Source organism: Phalaenopsis equestris, unplaced genomic scaffold (genome assembly GCF_001263595.1).
Source record: "Phalaenopsis equestris unplaced genomic scaffold, ASM126359v1 Scaffold001241, whole genome shotgun sequence".
Classification (NCBI taxonomy): domain Eukaryota; kingdom Viridiplantae; phylum Streptophyta; class Magnoliopsida; order Asparagales; family Orchidaceae; genus Phalaenopsis; species Phalaenopsis equestris.
In genome coordinates, this window is record NW_018165680.1 from 486,610 (window position 1) to 487,051 (window position 442).

The following is a 442-nucleotide window of genomic DNA, read 5'->3' on the forward strand; positions in this document are numbered from 1 at the left end:
CTTCTTTTCTTCGGTGCTCTGTTTCCATTCGATATTCCCTCTGCCGAGCCTTTGAGCTTGCCTTTGATGGATGATACAGCATGCTAGCTCCCTTTACTTTCATATATTTTGAGGCATTCACTTTAAAAGCATGTGAAGGATAGGAGTATGAGCATGTTTTAGGAGTTTGATTTGGTTACTTGCTTAGAATGGTGAGAGTATAGCATGTCATAAATGTTCTCCTTCTTTCTACTTGTTTGAGATGAAACAGTGACATAGTTCTATTATCGCGAATAAGAAGCTTGAAATATGGTTTTGAAATAATTCTGGTACTTCTTGCAAGCATGTTGGGATATGAATTATGAGGCTTTTCATTTCTTTTTATTTTATTATTTAGCATGAGATATGAGAGACGTTATTTGGCCTTTCATGCATGTTGGGGTTTCGGTTTTGGCTTCCTGCG